Genomic DNA, 20,325 nt, shown 5'->3' with positions numbered 1-20,325 from the left:
GGTTCTTTACCTCTCTGCTGACTTAACTGTCATATTGCATATTTGCTGCTGAATTGCACGAAAGGTATTTCTAATCTCATGACGGTGACTGGAAGAGGTTGAAGGACACAAATTAAGTCTCAGAGCAGCATAGCTGAGTAAGAATGGAAGGTCAGTCAGTTGACTCTTCCCACAATTCCCCGAACAAGGCAATTATTCATGAAGGAAATTTCAAATTATTTTCATTAGACTTGTGTTTTACCAATCTAACCAAAGTGATTAATTAGGGATTAAAATATTTACTCTGCACATGCTGCCTTGGCTCAGTACTAGCATATTTAAGCATTGTGCTAAAAGGGTCAGCTGTTTCCAGTATTGTTTGGAATTCATTTCCTATTTTCTATGTAAAAGGGCACTGACATGCATGTCTATACCATACTTGGGGTCTCTCCAGGCACCAAACTGGAGAAGGAGAAAGAGGCTCTAGTGTTCCCACCCTTTACTCCCAAATTTCTTCCTTGTTAGAAGCACTTTGTGTCAATGGCCATAGTTTTGCTGTATCTGTGCCTTTGTAACAAGGTGTTCAGGATGCCTGGGGACAACACAACACCCTAATCAGTGACCCATGGTAGAGCAGTGACAGTTGTAGAATGAGATACACCATGGCACATGGGGGTGAAGGAGACAAGAATGGGAGGATTTTTGAGATTTTAGAGGGGTTTTCAGCACTATATGATTGTGAAGAGCAAGTTATAATAACAATTTCCCGTGTGTTGAGATAGTGGCAGCAGAAGTGGTTATTCAGACAGGATGCCCGAGCTTCACTTGCTCTGGGGTGCCCAGCAGGGCCAGAGTATTTATATAAGTTTGAATTTATTGCCACCTTAATGAGACTCCAAATGGGACACCAGTGCTGGAGTTGTGCCTTGTTTATTCATAAGTTTCTAATCTTTTAAAAGATTGCTAAGACCTTGCAGGGACAGGAGATAGTGGGTGAATTACTCCCTTATATTGCTGCTGGATGCCTTCACTGAAGGGATGAGACCCACGGAGGTTCCATGACTTACCTCTGAAGGTTTGTAAAGGGTGGTTAAACATGCAGATGATGCTTAGGCATTTTCCAGTTCGCTTCCTGCCAACAATGTCAATCACATTCCTTCAACTGTTCCCACCAAGCCCTTAGGGAAAAAATTATATATGTATGTATATATATCATATATATACACACACACGTATATATATGTAATATGAGGATAAACCAATTAATTGGTCTAGAAGCAGATATGGTGAATGCAATGTGGTGAATATGGAGGGGTAAGTAAAACCATGATCCATGCAGAGCACAGTTGAAGAGGAGAATAGTACGTTGAAGACTCTGTCTGCAGGAACAGGCAGAGCTCTGAAGGGTGGGATAAAGGGTGGGAAGTGGCGCCATTGGAAGAGGAAGGAGTCATGTATGAGGAAAACCACGAGGGTGGGTGCCCTGATGTCAAAACCGAAAAGCATCCAGGGGAGAGGAGGGAGTCCACAGTACCCCAAGCAGGAGAGGTCCTGGAGTGGTCAGGAGGATTCACTGACAGGGAGAACAGTAGTTTGGTAGGTTGGCTGGAGCCCAAGGAGGCAGCTGGTGTGGAGATGTGGCTATGTTAGCAGGTACAGCAGTGCAGCTCTGGAGTTTATCTAGGAATAATAATAATAACAATGAAAATAATCTACTGAGTGCTTTCCATGTGCCAGGTACTACACGGGCAATATCTCACTTTCTTTACAAATCTATGTCCACTTTATACACAGCTTTTAAGAGCCAGAATCAGGATTCAAACACAGATCTGTCAGAGAGCAAAGCTTGTGCTCTTAACGAGCACAAAATGCAGTCTTAATAAAAGAGGCATGGGATGGGGACTAAAGGAGCTGATGAGAGCATAGCTGGGGAGCATTACTGATAGTTATGATGCCTTAAGGGATGACACATGGAGAAGTCTTGGGCCATGTCTCACCCCAGAGCGATGATGTGGTTTAGAAGACCCTAGGCAACACACTTGAGGTTGGAAACCAGGAGGTATGGACTCTAATGTTGATTCAGATCCCCCAAAACTCTCTTGACTTTAGGAAAGCCATTCAACCTTTGTGCCTTGGATTCAAAGGCACTCATGAAACAAAAATAATACTGCTTACTCTATCTACTTTATGAAGTTACTGCAAGGATGAGATATAGTAAATTAGTCCATTTAAATGGTTTACGATTATTTGGCAAATGCTATGGGCCAGCACTGCGCTAAGCACTTCACATGCATTCTTTCACCTAGCTCTGGCAATAACCCTGTGCACATGTATTATTATTACCATGAGATAAAAGAGGAAAAAAAGAAACATTTCAGAAAGTTCAAAGAACGACAAGCATATCAGGTTTGATGATTACGATTTTATAGGAAGTAGTATTATCTGCTTAAGGAGGAGATGGTAAAAAAATCTCCTCTGGGGACTTCCCTGGTGGCGCAGTGGTTAACAACTGCCTGCCAGTGCAGGGGACATGGGATCGATCCCTGGTCCTGGAAGATCCCACGTGCGCGGAGCAACTAAGCCCGCGTGTCACAACTACTGAAGCCCGTGCGCCTAGAGCCCATGCTCTGCAGCAAGAGAAGCCACTGCAATGAGAAGCCCGTGCCCCACAAAGAAGAGTAGCCCCCGCTCATCACAACTAGAGAAAGCGCGTGCGCAGCAACAAAGACCCAACACAGCCAAAAATAAATTTTAAAAAACTGCTTATAAAAAAGAATCTCTGAAACTTCTAGAAAGAAAAAAGGATAGAGGCTGAGGTAAGGCACTCATAGGTATGTAATTAGGAATCATGTAATATTGCTGAAGGCTCAGCTATAGGGGAAATTTTATAGAGAAGTATTGTTGTTTACCTAAAATTCTGAATAATTGAATTTGGGATAATCTTGGCTCTATTTCTGAGAGAGAATGTATCAGATATAAAACAAATTGATCTTGGTCAACAGCTTTGAAACATTATCTGCCCCTAGAAGTTGGACATGTTTCAGGGTATTTTAAGTCTCAAGGGAAGTTATACTTTCCTTTACCTTATATCTAACTTTTATAGCCATTGCAACCTCACCGAGATGAAAAAGATGCATAACAGGATTTGCATTCCTTCTCAGAATATGACTGCTGCAAGCAAACAGTTCAGAACTTACTTGTTAGCAATATTATTAGAAGTCTCAACCGTTTCCTCACAGGGCAAAATGCCCGGAGGGGAAAGAAGTCACCTGCCACTTTCTAATGTTATTTAATCTTTTTAGTCTGTCTGAGCTGTAAACTGTCAATCACAGTTAATGTTTAGTCACCTTGAATGCTGTTTAATCAGTAGAATGCTTTGTATATCTATAAATACCTGATGACACAGGAATTAAGTCTTCACAATAATTACCCCACTACATCACTTGACATCATTACTCACAGGCAAGGCCAAAACCATTTTTAATCTCTCACAGTTTTTCACTAAGAAATGTTTCATTACTGCTACATAAATGGAATTGTTATTTCACATTGAGAAAAACGGGCTACTCAAATCTGCACATTTGGTTGTTTATAATGTCTGAATGGCCCTGTCTGTCGTTAAATGCTGCCGATGACAGGATAATTATGATCGTGGGAACTGATTGCCAAGTGTATGCAGCAAGAAATAAGAGCAGCTCTGCTTCAGTATTTGATAAGTGATTTGTGTTATGTGCACTGAGGTTCATGCTAATGTATTTAACTTATTAAGCTCATTGAAAGATGACTTTTTTTAATGTAAAGAAATGAATGTAGGTCCTGAGACAATATGTTAATTGTACATGTCTTTGTGACTATGGGTGTTCCTTCCTTTCTAAGTTTTTTCCATTCTATTTCATTGTTTTTTCCTTTATTCTTTCTTATATTTTCCAAATTATGTATACTGTGTATATAATATTTTTTACAAAGAGAAATATACATTTAAAAACATGTTAAAGTGATAACCACTTAGTAATATTACATAAAGTAAAGACACACTTGGTTTAACATATTGTTATGTTCACTCTAACAACACCAGCTTCAAGTGCCTGCTTGCCATGGGTTCTTGGAATGCTGGTCATAGGGTCTCAATCTTCCACGAATGGCTCTGTCAGCATGATTATTGGCATGGATTCAATTTTGAGGGCTGTGAAAATGCTGGCTGGTAAAAGTGCAGTGTATTTTGTTAGAATGTGAAGCCACAGATTTTTCTTTTTCTTTCCTTCTTCCTTTCTCTGCTTCCCCTTCCTTCCTTCCTTCCTTCCTTCCTTCCTTCCTTCCTTCCTTCCTTCCTTCCTTCCTTCCTTCCTTCCTTCCTTCCTTCCTCTTATATATGGTTTATTTTTTAAGAAGCGTTTTAAAATTTGTTTTTTCCTGTCTGATTTAAAAGGAAAGCAGAGAATGCATTCATTCGTTCATTCATTCCACAAATATTTCTTGAGCACTACTGTGTGTGCTAGGCCCTGTTCTAGATACTGAAATACAGCAGGAAACAAAACAAACAAAAATCCCTGCCTGCAGTGAGCTAAATCCTATGGAGGGAAGACCAAATAAAACATAAAATCAAATAAATTTTATGCATGATGGTGATAACTTCTATGGAGAAAATCTGAAAAGGAAAGGAGAGAAGTGAGTGTGTGTGGAAGGGTTGCAATTTAAATGGATGGTCATGGAAATTTCACTGACGAAATGGTATTTGAGTCAAGGTGACAGGTGGAGGCCCTGGGACCATCTGGGGGAAAAAACAGGATGAAAAGAGGTTCTGAGGTGGGAATATGCAAGGAGGAGCTGCAAGGCGGCCAGCATGGCAAGGGTGTCGGGACGGAAAGCTGTAGGAAATGAAGTCAAAGAGGTAACAGGGGCTGCTCATGCAGGATCTTGGAAGCCATTGTAAAGACTCCAGAGAGTGGGATGCAAAGTTATAAAGGTTTTGAGCAGAGGAGTGCCATGATCTAACTTTTATCCTGACTCATTTTAGTGACTAGGTTAAGGACAGACTGAAAAGGGCAAGGTCAGAAGCAGGAAGACCAGTAAGAGGCTATTATGTATTCCAGGTGCAGATTTTGACTAGCCTGATCCCTATGGAGATGGTGAGAAGGAGAAAGATACTGGATATATTTTGAAGGTAGAGCCACTAGGATCTATTGGCTGATAAATGTGGAGCTCAAGAATGGTTTTTAGCCTGAGCAGTTGGGAGAATGAAGCTGACAAAAATAGAGTTGGTATTGAAAGGTGTGAGACTGGATGAGGTCACAAGGGAAAGAGGGTAGAAAGAGAAGAGATCCAAGGACTGAGCCCTGGGCACTCAGTGTTGAGGGTACTGGCAGGTAAGGAGCAAATTAGTCCAGATACTTCTACTTGCTGTAACCAGCAAAACCAGAAATGAATAATGGTTCAAACTCAATAGAAGTACATTTCTCACTCACATAAAGTCCAAAATGGGTGTCCTGATTGGTGGGTGACTCTGCTTCCATTCTGTGGCTCGTCAATCTTCAACACATGGATTCTGAGGTCATCATGAGTATCTGCATCATGCAAGGAGGAAGGAAGGAACGTGGAGGATGGTGCGTGGCAAAATTTTAGGAACCATGCTTAGAAGTGGTACCCATGGGCCCTTCAAATTGCAAGGGAGATTCAGAAATGAGGTCTAAGTAAGTGCTCACGAGAAACAGAAAGCACGTTCGGTAAGCAGCCACCCAGGCTCTGCCACAAGGAGGAACCAGGAAAGGGGGCCGAAAAAGACAGGCTTACGAGGTGTTAGAAAAGTCAGTAGAGCATGATGTCCAGGAAGCCAAGTGAAGAAAAGATTTCAAGGAGGAGAGAAAGGTCAACTGTGCCCATTGCTGCTGAGAGGTTAAGATGAGGGCTAAGAACTGACCATCGGATTATTATTATTAACGTTGTTGGTGACAACGTTAATGGTAGAGTGATAGGGGCATTGACTTGTTGGAATGAATTCAAGAGAAAAATAAAGAAAGGAAATTAGAAGAGTAGGCATGGCTAACTCTCTCCAGAACCTGTTGAATGTATATCAACACAAAGGTGTATCAGCTACCTTCCCTGTCATCGTTGTGACAGGAAACGGAATTCACCCCAGTTGGTTTAAATGAAGAAACTTTCAGGAAAGTATTACTTAAGGAGGTTTGGGCTGGGTCACGGGAGTAAACAACAGATGGTGAGGTCCCAGGCACTAGCTATAGTGGGAAGCTGTTATCGCCTCGAAACTGAAGGGACAAGAAGAAGAAATCAGGTTACTGGAACACAGTGAGAGACAAAAGAGCAGAGCAGCGTCACCCAGTGGGAGCTGTGGTCATAAAGGGAACCAGTTGTGCCTGAGATAGAGCGCGGAACGAAGGAGAGAGCCCAGAGAAACTGCCCAAACCTTCACTCTCACCCTTTGATCTCCCAAAATGGATCAAAGCTAAGTCCACCAGCAAGGGAGCTCAGGAGATGTGGTCCATATAAGATGGGGTCTTTGTGCCATGGGCCCATCTTGCCACGCTCAGCAGGTTGGGAGGGAAAGGACAGAAAATAACAAGCTCAGATGGGTTGCTTGACTTGGATTTCAGAAGTGGAAGGGTGTTTGCTGCGCCTCATAAGGGACATACCTTTTGCTCGATAGTGATCAAAGGATAGTTATCATATCATTCCTGTTGGCTATCACACGATGTGAAGAAAGAAATATGATTACTCCAAATAACACTAAATGGGGTCTATATAAACACCACACTTGTGGAGATTAGCACACTATATTTACTTAAAATGGGAAACAAATATTTGACTAATTCTCCAAAAACTGACTCAATGATAGCAACTATTCCACAGGAAGGGGTATATAAGTCCCACAGTGTTCTAAGCAGCAAATTGTGTGCATAACTAAAATAAGGAGGGGTTACTTAATATCCAAGGCTACCTGCATTTAACTGAAAAGGAAGTAAATTTGTATTGGTTATCCACTTGCAGAGTACAGTTTGTAATTAGAAGGCCAGGTGAGGATGTTATGCAATTAGGTCACATGTGTCCATGTGCACGTGCACCATTCCCAGAAAGGAATTAAAGAGGGATTCTGGAGTATACCACAATTAGCATAACCACTATGCCCTCTACCCCTGCCCCCAGCTCTTCCTCTTCTGATTTTGTGAAATACAAACACACCAGGAATCATTGCTCTTTTGTGGAACGGATAACAGCTTTACACGATATTCATGTTTTCAATAATATCCCTTGAAGAGCACCCTTGAGGTTTCTTTTATAACTCTCCTAATCATCTTCCACCCAATACAATTAGCATTATCTAAATTAGTTATCAGTTTACCAAATTGTCTCCTCCTTTTAAAGAAGTTGTATTGCGAAATTATAGGTATAGCCAGAGACAGAACCAATAGTCTATGCTTGCAGACATTTGGAGAGAGATAATGTTCTTAATCCTAATTAGAATTCTTATATGAACTCCTCAGAATCAGGGGTGATCTTTTTTTCTTTTGGACCGAGGCATGGTAAATCAGCTGATTTTCATTTGTCTTGACACACAGCACCTCCTATTCAAATGTGTTTATTTAAGCTCTGGGCCTTTTACCGTCTTTCTGCATTACTGCTTCTTCCAAAAATATCCATTTGGAATAGATTGCATTCCCTTATTCTGCAATATGATCTTTAGTACATATTAACGATTGTTTGAACCATGAGTCCTGCCTTTTGAAGTTAGCGCTTCCAAGCTCAGCGTTATAATGTTTCTATCAGATTGTCTCTCAAAGACTGGAAAACTGCGGATTGTCCTCCAAAATCTGTTCTCCCCTCTTTCCATAGCACTAGAATTTAAACTAGGCATGTGGATGCCCAGCTAGAGACTACATTTTCAGCCTCCTTTGCACGGGAATGTGGTTATGTGACTAAGTTCAGGCCAATGGAATGCGTGCAACTTTTGGGACTTCCACCTTTAAAGACAAGCCACTTGTCCCAATGCACTTCTCGTTCCTATTCCCATAAGCTGGGACGTGGATGTGACCATGTCCATGATTTGATTAAGCAAGGCCAGCTTTGATTATTCGGACAAGGACGATGCCCTAAGGGATGACAAAACAACAAGATGGGTTCCTGAATGACCATGTGGAATAGAACTTTCCTACCACTGTGGAATATATTCTCCCTAGAACTATCTTCTTTAAACCACTGTATTTAAGGTTGCTTTGTTAAAGCAACTTAACCTCTACCTTAACTAATACCATTGTCAAATGGGCTGAACTTTTCAAATATATTAGAAGAGATGAGATCAGATCAAAGCATAACTACCCTCAAGGAAAGTATCACTTTTCCTTAATTGTTGTGTTTGAGTTAGCACAACATGGATTTATCCAGAACATTCTTCTTCCTGTCCCTGATGATGGAGTGTAAATCACAACTCTTACTCTCAACTTTCCAACATCTGGCCTTTTTTCAAACATTGCTCATTCAAACTAGAATCTGAAAAAAGTAATTATTTCTAAACAACTTTGTAACTATTGACTAAGTTAAAAATAGGATCAATTACCCAAGAACAAAAATTTGTTTTTTAAAATGTACTCTTTTACTGAGGATTTCCAAATTTAGAGTTATCAACAGCAGCTAATAATAATAATAATAAATAAATAAATAAACTCAAAAAAAAAAGAAAACCCCAAACGAAAACACAGAGAAATTTGTATCTTGGTCTTTTTGATTTTCCAGTGGGTGTATCTGGCTACCCATCTGTTTGGTTCTACAGTGAATAGTAGTGTTTGTTGGTGTAATTATATGAGTTGTCATTCAAAACAAGAAGACACTTCTCAAAGAAAATTGACTCCTAGAAACATTGTGACATATAGAAATGCACAAGATTTCTTTGTATTTCTTCAAGAAAGCGTTCTGCACCTTGCTAACACAAGAAAGCGCTTAGATGTGGCATTTGCTGCAATAATGAGGCATTTTTTAAAGCAACAGAATGAATCAGCACAAAAGCTTTCTCATGCGCTGAGCCTGCAGCAGTAGATCCATTTTTATATTTTTAAATATTCAAGAGATTTGATATAAATAGCGTTTATATTATCTCTCTTTCTTTCTGATTTCGGGGTCAGGATGGCGCATAGGTACAACCACACCAGTGGATCCCTGTCAAAGAAACTCACAAACACTCACAACGACTAGAGTGTACCATTGACACTGTGCTCCCATTTATGAGATCCAGCTTCAGGATCTTGTGACCAGACTTTTTTTTTCTTTTTTTTTCACTTTTTGGCTGCACCCCGCGACATGTGGGATCTTAGTGTCCTGACCAAAGATCGAACCTGCGCCCCCTGCATTGGAAGCGTGGAGTCTCAACCACTGGACCTCCAGGGAAGTCCCGTGATTAGACATTTTAAAGAGCAGAAATTACTTGATTATGGCAACTAAACCAAGCCACTAAACCCCAATCTTGTGGCCCGTGACTTGAAGCTTAATATTTAAGTTTTCTATGCACTCCTAGGTTCAAGGGAAGCAAGTGAAAGAGGCTAGAGATACACCAAGGATCCAGCCACAAACACAGATGTCGCTGGAGCACGGCCTCCCTTGTTTCTGGGGCGCTGCTCATTTCTAATCAGCTTCTCCAGAATCAGACCATTTTCTACACCTCTTTCCATCTATCTGAGCCTTAAATATTGGTGTTTCTAAGAACTCTGACCTTTAATCTTTTATTAATGTATACACTCACTCTGGGGGGTTTTATTCATGCTTATAACTTACAAAGAGAACTGTCAGTTGGTTATTTCTGGCTGTTCCTCCCCAGAAATCTCAAATGCAAAATAAGCAAGACTCAGCTTCCAAAGTTCCCTTCAAAAGTGCCTTCCCCTCTATTTCCTATTAACGAATAGTACCACTACTTATCCATGCCAGAAACCTAGGGGGTAGTCTTCATGCTTCCTTCTCTGCCAGCCCCTACCTCTGAATCTCCTCCTCAGCTAAATCTTGCTGATTCTATCTTTTAAGTGTCAGCTGTGTCCCTTCTCCTTATGACTGCTTGTCTGCCCCTATCTCCACACATCAAGTCACTTGTAAGTTTCCAAACTGGACTCCCTGGATACTGATTTGTCAGGTTCTCACCTTCAGTTCACTCTCATGTTGCCACCAGGGTAATCTTTCTAATATGAAATTTTCTCTCTCTGATGGTCCTCCACTTAAGAAACCTGAGGAGCTTCCAACAGAGCAAAGCCCAAAGCTCTCAGCAAAGTACAGGCGCCTTATTCATCCACCAACAATTTATTGTGTCTACTATATGCTAGGCACTTTTCTGGGTGCTAGGGATTAACCAGTGAACAAAACAGACAAAAAAAACCCTCCCTGCTTTCAAGGAGCTTAAATTCTGGTGGGAAAGACAGATAACAAGCAACATAAATAAATTAAAAATATATTAAAATTGATAAATTTTAAGTTAGAAAAATAAGCAAATAAAAAGAATTGTGTGCATGTGTGTATGTAGGGGATGTTGATATTGTATGTAATGTGACCAGAAAGACCTCACTGAGAAGATGATATTGAGTAGAGACTTAAATGAGGTGAAGGAGCAAGCCCAGCATACAGCCTGGGAGAACACTGTAGGAAGATTGGACAGCAAGTGCAAAGGCACTGAGGCTGATGAGGGCTTGGTGTTTTCAAGAAACAGTGAGAACTCCAGGGTGGCTGGGGCAGAAGGGGGAGAGAAATAGGAGATGAAGTCATAGAGATAACAGGGGTCAGATCATACAGGGGGGTTTGGGTAATTGTAAGAATTTCAGCCATTATTCTCAGTGAGATGGGAGATCCATAGAAAGGTTTTGAGTAGAGGGATAACATGATCTGTCCGACTTTGTTTTTCCATAGGATGACTCAGGCTGAAGCAGGGCAAGGGTGGAAGCAGAGAGACTAGTTATTGCTACTGCAATAATCTAGGCAAGAGATGATGATGGCTTATACTAGGCCACAGTAGGATATTGAGAAGCCATAGAATCCTAGATAGATTTTTTTAGGGTATGGATAACTGTATTTACTGACAGAAAAAATGTGGGGTGTAAGACAAAGAAAGGAGCCAAGAAAGTCCTGAGCAACCAGAAGGGTGTGGTTGTCATTAACAGAGATGGGAAGACTGGAGAAATGAGTTTGGAGGGTACCAGAATAAGCTCTATTTTAATCACATTAAGTTTGAGGGGTCTATTAGATATACAAATGGAGATGTAGGCAATTGAGAGATGATAAGGAAATGTCAGAGCATTCTAAGAAGAGGGATTAGAGAGATAATGAAAAACCATAAGAGTTAGAAGTCAAGTGATCCATCTTCCTTCAAGGAGGAAGGTGGATCCATAAGGTATAATGCCACTGATTGGCCAAGTGAGGTGGAACCAGATAATTTACCATTGGCTCTAGCAATGTGGAGGTCACTGGTGACCTGGATAGAAGTAGTCCTAGTGGAGAGGTGAGAGCAAAATGCCTAATGGGAAGGGGTTCAAAGAGAATGGATGGAGAGAAATTGATGACAACAAGTATAGACAACTCTTTCAAGAATTTTTGCCATGAAGAGGAGAAAAGTGGGAACAAGAGAGAGATTTTTTTTTAATGGATGAAACATTTGATGCTGAAGGAAATGAATGATCCATGAGGGGATCAAAAATCTGGTGACCAAGGAGAGAAAGGAAGGAATTGAGACCTTAAGTAGGTAGGTGAAGGTGTGATCTAGTATAAAATAATCATCTGGATTATTTCATAATTGAACAACATATACCGAAAGTTAAAAATTCAGCTAACTAGACTTATTGTGGTGATCATTTCACAGTATATACACAAATGCGGAATCATTATGTTGTACACCTGAAACTAATATAATGTTCTATGTCAATTATTCCTCAATTTTTTTAAATAAATTTATTTTATTTATTTATTTTTGGCTGGGTTGGGTCTTCGTTGCTGCGCGCGGGCTTTGTCTAGTTGCGGCGAGTGGGGCTACTCTTCGTTGCGGTGCATGGGTTTCTCGTTGCAGTGCATGGGTTTCTCGTTGCAGTGGCTTCTCTTGTTGCAGAGCACGGGCTCTAGGCTCGTGGGCTTCTGTAGTTGTGGCACGTGGGCTCAGTAGTTGTGGCGCATGGGCTTAGCTGCTCCGCAGCATGTGGGATCTTCCTGGACCAGGGCTTGAACTCATGTCCCCTGCATTGGCAGGCAGATTCTTAACCATTGCGCCACCAGGGAAGCCCCTCCTCAATTTTCTTTTTTATAATTAATAATAATTTATTCCACACTTAATATTGACCAGATATTGCTTAAAGCATTTTATAGTTATTGATTAATGTATTCATTTCCAAAAATACTGATTCATTAAATTAATATTTTGTGTCAAAGTTAATTCAAATTTGTCTCTTTGTCTTGTTTTTTTTTTAAACATCTTTATTGGAGTATAATTGCTTTACAATGGTGTGTTAGTTTCTGCTTTATAACAAAGTGAATCAGCTATACATATACATATATCCCCATATCTCTTCTCTCTTGCGTCCCCCTCCCTCCCACCCTCCCTATCCCACCCCTCTAGGTAGTCACAAAGTACCGAGCTGATCTCCCTGTGCTATGCGGCTGCTTCCCACTAGCTATCGATTTTACATCTGGTAGTTTATATATGTCCATGCCACTCTCTCACTTTGTCCCAGCTTACCCTTCCCCCTCCCTGTGTCCTCAAGTCCATTCTCTAGTAGGTCTGCGTCTTTATTCCCGCCTTGCCCCTAGGTTCTTCATGACCTTTTTTTTTTTTTTTCTTAGATTCCACATATATGTGTTAGCGTACAGTATTTGTTTTTCTCTTTCTGACTTACTTCACTCTGTATGACAGACTCTAGGTCCATCCACCTCACTACAAATAACTCAATTTCCTTTCTTTTTATGGCTGAGTAATATTCCATTGTATATATGTGCCACATCTTCTATAGCCATTCATCTGTTGATGGACACTTAGGTTGCTTCCATGTCCTGGCTATTGTAAATAGAGCTGCAATGAACATCGTGGTACATGACTCTTTTTGAATTATGGTTCTCTCAGGGTATATGCCCAGCAGTGGGATTGCTGGGTCACACGGTAGTTCTATTTTTAGTTTTTTAAGGAACCTCCATACTGTTCTCCATAGTGGCTGTATCAATTTACATTTCCACCAACAGTGCAAGAGGGTTCCCTTTTCTCCACACCCTCTCCAGCATTTATTGTTTGTAGATTTTTTGATGATAGCCATTCTGACCGGTGTGCGGTGATACCTCATTGAACCCATGTCCCCTGCATTGGTAGGCAGATTCTTTTTTCTTTTTTTTAACATCTTTATTGGAGTATAATTGCTTTACAATGGTGTGTTAGTTTCTGCTTTATAACAAAGTGAATCAGTTATACATATACATATGTTCCCATATCTCTTCCCTCTTGCGTCTCCCTCCCTCCCACCCTCCCTATCCCACCCTTCTAGGTGGTCACAAAGCACCGAGCTGATCTCCCTGTGCTATGCGGCTGCTTCCCACTAGCTATCTATTTTACATTTGGTAGTGTATATATGTCCATGCCACTCTCTCACCCTGTCACATCTAACCACTGTTTGCCACCAGGGAAGCCCCTCCTAAATTTTTAAAAAGCTAAAAATTCAGGATGTAATGGGGTAACCTGAGCACAGTTATTTACATTTGGTGCATTTAAAAACACTATATTTCTTTTGTAACGACAGAAGGGTGAAATAAAAAAGGCTTTGGGAATTTCTCCTGAGAACCTTGAAGATCAAGCGGCATAGAAAGAGCACTGACTGGAGGAAGCGCACTTGGGTTCCATGCCTGGCTCATCCATGAACTTGCTGGGTTGGCTCAGAGCCTCTCTGAGCACTTGGTTCTTTACCGCTGAATGAAGGAAGAACTCTCAAGTGTTTCCTTTTCAAATGCTTTATTATGCTGGACCTCCAGCTTGATTTTCACAGAGTGCCACATTAGCAGTGTTTAGGATGCCACACCAAGAAGCAGACATGCCCCTTCCGTAATTTCCAGAACCCTGGAAGTTGCTTGCCCCAGAAACTGAAAGGGAAATGCACTGTGAAACATGTGCATTGTCTGAACCACTGTCCACAACTGATTCCCAACACCTGAGCTGCAGCGGAATCATCCAAGTGCTACTAGCATTACAAGATTCTATCCTCACTCTCAGATATGCCATAATCTGAGTGAGGCCATGGAATCTATATTTTTATAAATTCCCTCATGTGATCCAGATAATTGGTCAAGTTTGAAACTATTGGTTTAGAGGTCTGAACCTTTCCTATGCATTTAAATTTACTAGTTTACATTGTTATTATTGGCAGTCTTTCTTGTTATTACACTTCAAATGTTATTCATCAGCTAAGTGAGATAAATGAGAAAATGGCTCAATCTGCATAATCTTTCTCCTAAATATTAAATGAGTACAAAATAAAGTGTAGTCTACAGTAGTGAAAGCTACTCATTTACTTTTCCTATTTTATTATGAAAATTTTGAAACATACAGAAAAGTTGAAAGGCTTACACAGTGAGTAGTTATATACCCACCACCTAGATTCTACTATTAACATGTTACTTTACTTGCTTTAAATCACTTACCTATCTATCCATCAATCCATCTTATTTTTTGGATGCATTTCAAAGTAAGATGCAGACATCATTACACATCACTCCTAAAGAATAGAGCATGCATATTACAAATAGAGTTAAATATTTGTTCATGAATTCTTACTTTTGAGGTAAAATTTTCTTACAATTAAATGATCGTAAGTGTACCATTTAATTAGTTTTGACAACCTGTATAGCCTAAACCACTATCTAGATATAGAAATGTATCAATCTCCTCCACCCCAGGAGCACCATAGATCAATTTTGCATGTTCTAGAACTTCCTGTATATGGAATCGTATGGTATATATTCTTTTGTGTCTGGCTTCTTTTACTCTGCATAATGCTTTTGAAATTCTTACATATTGCATGTTTTAGTAGTTTGCTCCTTTTTGTTGCTGAGTAGCATACCATTCAATAAATTTACCACAATTTATTCATTCTCTTGTTGATTCCTTTTTTTTTTTTTAATTGGAGTATAGTTGCTTTACAATGTCGTGCTAGTTTCTGCTGTACCGCGAAGTGAATCAGCTATACGTGTGTGTGTATATATATATATATATATATATATATATATATATATATATATATATGTATATATCCCTTCCCTCTTGGACTTCCCCCTCACCCCACCCCCGCACCAGGGCTGTTTCCAGGTTGGGTTGTTATGAATAAAAAGCTTTTATTCTTGTAAAAGTTTTTTTTTTTTTTTAATATGCTTTCATTTCTCTTGGGCAAATACCCAGGAATGGAATTGTTGGGACATAAGATAGGCGTATATTTAGTTTTAGAAGAAATCGTCAGGCTGTTTTCCAAAGTGGTTATGCCATTTTACATTCCCACCAACACTGTATGCAAGTTTCAGTCATTCCCATTTCCCCACTAATATTTGATGATATCAGTCTTTTAAATTTTAACTATTCTGGTAGGTGTGTAATGGTGGGTTTTTTTACATTGAAGTATAGTTGATATACAATGTTGTGTTAGTTTCAGGTGTACAGCTGTAATGGTATTTTGTTGTGGCTTAAATTTGCATTTCCTTTATGGATAATGATGTTAAACACCTTTTTTGTGTACTCAGGCATTTATATATCTCCCTTTACTGTTCAAATCAGTTTTCTAATTTTAAATTGGGTTATCTTTATATTTTTAGTTGTATAAGTTCTTTACACATTTTGGATGCACATTCTTTTTTTTTTTTTTTTTTTTTTTTTTAAAGATTTATTTTTTTATTGATTGATTGATTGATGGATTGATTGCTATGCTGGGTCTTCGTTTCTGTGCTAGGGCTTTCTCTAGTTGCGGCAAGCGGGGGCCACTCTTCATCGCGGTGCGCGGGCCTCTCACTGTCGCGGCCTCTCTTGCTGCGGAGCACAGGCTCCAGACGCGCAGGCTCAGTAATTGTGGCTCACGGGCCCAGTTGCTCCGCGGCATGTGGGATCTTCCCAGACCAGGGCGCGAACCCGTGTCCCCTGCATTAGCAGGCAGATTCTCAACCGCTGCGCCACCAGGGAAGCCCTGGATGCACATTCTTTGTCAAATATATATTTCATAAATATTTTCTCCTCATCTGTGATTTGCCTGTTCCTTTTCTTATTGATGTTTTTTGATGAGCAGAGTTATAAATTTGGTGAAATCTAATTTATCAGATTTTTCTTTTTATTGTTTATGCATTCTGTGTCCTGTCTAAGAAGTATTTGCCTACCCTCAAACTGCAAAAATATTATCCTATACTTTAAAAATCTTTAGAGTTCTAGCTTTTACATTTAAGTGTATGATCCATCTTGAATTGATTTTCCTCTGTGATGTGACGTAAGATCAAGGTTCTTTTTTCATTTTCCCATATGGTCATCCAGTTGTTCCAGCACCATTTGTTGAAGACTTTCCTTCCTCATTGGATTACTTTGGTACCTTTATCAAAAATCAAATGGCAGTAAGTGTGGGCTCTCTATTCGGTTCCATTGCCTATTTATCTGTCTGCGTGTCAATACCACAGGTTTTGATTACTGTAGCTTCATAATAAGTCATAAAATCAGAAAACAAAGTCCTCCAAACCTGTACTTCTTTTTCAAGCTCCTATTAGATATTCTAGGTTCTTTGCATTTCCATACAAATTTTAGAATCAAAATCTATTCATATACTCTTACAAACTGAAGTTTAAAATGTTTAATATAGCCAGGCATCCAAATAGAGTTCCATGCATCCAAGAAGAGTTTTATGCATTTATGTTCCTGTATTAATTGAGACACTAACATCTTAAGGTCACTCACTTCATCATGAGAGTCAATATTTCTTCCCATTGGTACATCAACTACTCCCAAATCATGTGGCACATGCTTCTACCAGTGAGCCATTTGTAGTTAGCAGCTCTGCATTTTTCAGACTGGGTTAACTAACCAGGTCCTATCACGTCATAAACACAACTAGCTACAATAACAAAGTAGCTCATTACTTTGACTGAAATCAAGTAAATTCAAATATCAAAATTTTAACTGATCCATTTAAAAAATTGTGGCTTGTTTGTTTCAAGTTAATCCTATTGAATAAGCTGAAACAAAATTTGTAATTTCTGAAGAAAACTGAAGAAAAAATTTATTCCAATTGCTGAACTAAGTTTTAAATAAAGATTTCTATAAAGAACAGCTTACCATGACTTAAATATTCTTTCTGCAGGGTATCATAGAGTGATACTTTCCAAAGCCTAGTTATTTTATCCATCATATGGTAATTAGTAGCAACGGGGCAGCAGAGCTTCTCTTTTAAAATTTTTTTTTGTTCTTTTTAAATTCTAGTCGATTCCACACTTTCTCAAAGATTCTTTCTATCTTGAGAAAATGGTTTGGAAAAAAGAATAACTAGTGGAAGGGGAAAGGGAAAAAGAAGTCTTTCTTATAAAATTAAATCTTTAGCAGACACTGCATGTACTTAACATATTCACAGAAGTATCCCCTCCAGTTATGTTGCAAAAGCCATGCAAATAATAATTGTGGCTAAGTGCACAATACTGACAGTCAATATTGTATTTTCCAAGCTTGTACTCATTATTCTTTATAGTATTCATGCATTTTGTGAAAGATCAAAAGATTTACATATCATATGGAGTGCTTTAGGGAATAACTTGCTGAGTACTTTAAATGCACAATGTTCCGTAGCCTTTTAAATACGGATTTCACTTCTCTCTTCTTTGTGATAAAGAAATAACAAGATAGAGCTAGATGTTTTTTCTTAATATAATAAAAAGCCTATTTTAAAATATAAGATAAAAGTTTGATATTTTTATCTGTAATTCTAAATACAATTCTGTGATCCAAAATAATAAATTATGGGTTTTCTTCCATATGTGTGTTGAAAAAGCATCCATATGACCCAACTCCAACAGATTCTCAAGCAATTCATTACACAAACATGCCACAACTTTTATTAAAGTTACTAAATAATAAAACTGATTCAGTTGCCCGAAGACATTGACAGGGTAGCCTTTCTGGAAACTGAGAACAGGACTCCATTCCAAAAAGCTTTAATATAAAATAAGGTGGGAGGAGCTAGCAACAGGCATATTTCAGTGAGCATGGATATAAAAACATAAGGGAGAAAATTCTTAAGAGAAAAGGAGTCTGGTTTACTAGCCAAATTTCCCTTACCCGAGATGAATCAAAAAGGAGTTTGAAAGGTTTGCCATTCCCAGACTCCGCATAAAGCTCATCAGTATTTCTTCCGCCCATAAGGTTATTATCAACAATAATATTAAGAGGCAGTTATCGACATGAACAATACCAGCTGGAAGACACTGCTCTTCGAACAACAGCTTAGAAGAGAAACCATGAAAATTTCCAAAAATCACCTATGCCAATGTGAACCATACCAGAAAGACATTCTCCCAATACCCCCCAAAATATTAGTGATTAGATATTTTAGGAACACTGCTTTCCAGGTTTGGTTTTTTCCCCCCCGATAAATCATACTAGTTTAACTAACATTAGTTATCCAGATCAATAATTACAATATCGAGGTTTTTGTTTTTGTTTTTGTTGCAGTTACTTTACCCTGGTGCTTTCTACAGCATGTACATTCAACCGAGGAATAAGGAGGGGACAACTGAAGGAGAAGAGGGAAGGAAAGACCTTATAACGTATAAGGATAGGAGTGCTGGCACCATATTACCGTAGGATACTGAACAGGTGACACGTTTATGCTTTCCAATCCAGCCAAATACTCAAAAATTTTGCAGCACAGGAAAGCACACAAGAAGGAGGTTGAATGGTACATGAGCCAATTCAAAGCATGTAATGCTTCAGCAACTGGTAGAAGAATGTCACTCACTCATATGTAACCACTTTGCACAAGGATGCACACAAACACCCTTTATTTTATCCATTACTGTCACAGTGTTTTCCTGCCACAGACCAAATTCTGGTAGAGGGGCATGGATAAGAGAGGAGGGTTCATCATCATAAAGCCTTTCTTCCTGACAAGTCCTTGTTTTCCTATTGTGGAAAAATAAAATGCTGGGAAAAACTGGAGAGTGCATTGATTTGGAGCATCTCACTTTACTCCAGAACAAACCGAATGAAAACTGTTCTTTAATGAAGCATAACTGTGTAGAGAATTCTGCTTAAATATTTGCTCAGATAATATTTTCTGACTCTGAAGCTGTGAATCTGGCAACAGAGACAGATTAATAATAGCAATGAGCCCTGTGACTGTTTGAAGAGAGACTGTGTATCCAGAGGTAGCAATCAAATTAGCTTTGATAATTTCTACCACAGAACCATATACAGAGTGCCAGGGAGCTCTCCTCCATGAGCCTAAGTGTTTCAAGTTGTGACACTGGCCCCTCTACATCCTAGAGTGTTGCTCTAGTGAATGCTACTGAAATTACAAAGTCAGAAAGTACATGAAATTGTGCCATCTGATTCAGCTTCAGCTTCAGAAATAGTATTTCAAAACACTTGAAGAAAAACTGCAGCTTTTAAACCCATGTCTACATTTAACATCACAGTACAGAGGATGTCTGGATAATAATCCTGAACTAAAGAAGCCAAAAACATAAAATAGTGATCTTTAGGGAAAAGAAAAAAAAAATATATATATATGTAAATATAAATAGATATATTTATATATATATACAACTAAAGAAATAGGGTTTTTTTTCTTTTATAATGAGAAGGAGAGGAAGAAAACAATAAAGTGAGATTTGGGTTTTCCCCTATTAGACTATCAGATCATTTACATCCAGTGTTGGTGACATGCAAAATAATAGGCATTAGCATAGCTGCTGGTGACCTTGGAAACTGATACAATCTTTGTAGAGGGCAATCTGACAATATATATCAAAAATCTTTAAAATGGACTTAGAAATTCCTCCTCTATGAATTTACACTGAGGAAATAGATAAAAAGAAATTAAAAATGTTCATTTTGGCTTTGTTCATAAAAATTGAAGACAAGTTGAATATTCAAAATAGGGGGTGTGTTATATATATGGAAGATATATACAATGTCTACTAAGAATTTAATATCAGTTTTTGATATTAATATGCAGATTTGATATGAAAATATGTTCACAATATATCAGGTGAAAAGCATATTACAGAGCAATCTTTTTGTCATGTTCTTGATTTTATAAAATGTGTGTGTTATGTATGTCCAAGCACAGAAAAAGAACAGTAATTATCTCAGGTAAAATGTTTGTAAATAAGCTT

The sequence above is a fragment of the Eschrichtius robustus genome, chromosome 1, assembly GCF_028021215.1.
Source record: "Eschrichtius robustus isolate mEscRob2 chromosome 1, mEscRob2.pri, whole genome shotgun sequence".
NCBI classification, from domain to species: Eukaryota; Metazoa; Chordata; class Mammalia; order Artiodactyla; family Eschrichtiidae; genus Eschrichtius; species Eschrichtius robustus.
Note: the sequence above shows the minus strand (reverse complement) of the source record.